Here is a 609-nt window from a genome sequence, read left to right as displayed (position 1 = left end):
TTCTAGCCATTGGTTGCGCAAGGCATGAGGCCTGTTAGTGATTCTATTTTTTCCTCTGCAGAATGGGTCTTTCTACATTCCAGGTCATTTCTACCCCAATAAATAATGCGGCGATTATCTAAGTGAGTTGTACTTTTGGTTTAAACAGCCAACTGTCTCTTAAAAAGGACTTTTGTTTAAAGTCCTTTAAAAAAAAAAGTCCTTTCAAAAAAATCTTTTTTTAAATTTTTTATTTTTTAATCCCATAGGTTTACTCTGATCCTGGAACTTTGTCATTTTGACCATCTCAGCTGATTAAAATATTCTTCATCAGCAGCACCTACTGCTCTCCTCTCCTGGTGGTCTCTCCGGAAGGGGACTTCTCTAGCTCTTCTAGCAGGAGATGGGCACTAACCCTCTATCCCTGTTGCCGGACCAACCTTACCTATCCTTCAGGGTCAGTCGGCCTGGGCTTTTATCTGTTCTTCTCTTCTGAGTGGTTAGTTTTTCATAGATACCGTGCTTTGCTATTGTCAGGATTTCCTCTGGACTATCAAAAACCTCTTCTTGTGCCACTGAGGCTAAGAAACAGTCCTGATGAGAGAACCAGGAACTCGAACAGATCATATT

The sequence above is a fragment of the Mustela putorius genome, unplaced genomic scaffold, assembly GCF_011764305.1.
Source record: "Mustela putorius furo isolate JIRA1106 unplaced genomic scaffold, ASM1176430v1.1 tig00001854_pilon_pilon_pilon, whole genome shotgun sequence".
Lineage (NCBI taxonomy): Eukaryota > Metazoa > Chordata > Mammalia > Carnivora > Mustelidae > Mustela > Mustela putorius.
Note: the sequence above shows the minus strand (reverse complement) of the source record.